The sequence below is a fragment of the Sinocyclocheilus grahami genome, unplaced genomic scaffold (genome assembly GCF_001515645.1).
Source record: "Sinocyclocheilus grahami isolate Dianchi unplaced genomic scaffold, SAMN03320097.WGS_v1.1 scaffold2144.1, whole genome shotgun sequence".
NCBI classification, from domain to species: Eukaryota; Metazoa; Chordata; class Actinopteri; order Cypriniformes; family Cyprinidae; genus Sinocyclocheilus; species Sinocyclocheilus grahami.
Genome location: NW_015507323.1, coordinates 56,435 through 57,141, shown reverse-complemented (window position 1 = coordinate 57,141; position 707 = coordinate 56,435). Strand labels below are relative to the sequence as shown.

Below are 707 nucleotides of genomic sequence, written 5' to 3'. Positions count from 1 at the left end.
AGATACTGCATATATATATATATATATATATATATATATGGTTGTATGATATGTTAATTATAAAGCACTAATATAAGTAATATATAAGGTAATATATTATTATAATGTGGTTACTATATTAATGTACTATATACTACTATATTTATATTACATTTATTTTTATTGGCATATATAATAGTTATCTGTATGCATTTTAAAACACAATATTATGACAAGGTAATGTTTAATTTATTACATTATATATTTATTTAATTTTATATTATCATCTCACACATCATGGATCAGCATGTTCTACCGTTTATTTGTATAATAAAAATACATATCTGATATGATTTTATTATATTATTAGCATCAAACAAACAATATAATTCTTATTCTCAAGGATTAAAGATTAAACAGAAAAAAATAACTATGATTGCACAACCACCAATTAGGTGGCGATATGAACCAAATATGCAAATGTCCTTTGAACAGAAGAAGAAAGGTACGGAAGTTCTAAGCGGCCATGCATTATTTTTTTTTCCTTCTTGTTTTCTTGTTATAACGACTTATTTTCTCATTATATCGACATAACGAGAGTTGTTTTCTCGTTATAACGACTTATTTTCTCGTTATATCGACATAACGAGAGTTGTTTTCTCGTTATAACGACTTATTTTCTCGTTATATCGACATAACGAGAGTTGTTTTCTCGTTATAACGACTTA

At 24.9% G+C, this 707-nt stretch overlaps 1 protein-coding gene across 1 annotated transcript in view; it reads left to right on the top strand.

The window, feature by feature from the left end:
• Positions 1–707, top strand: part of LOC107574200 (uncharacterized) — a 42,902-nt gene that overhangs the window by 24,389 nt on the left and 17,806 nt on the right. The window lies entirely within an intron of this gene.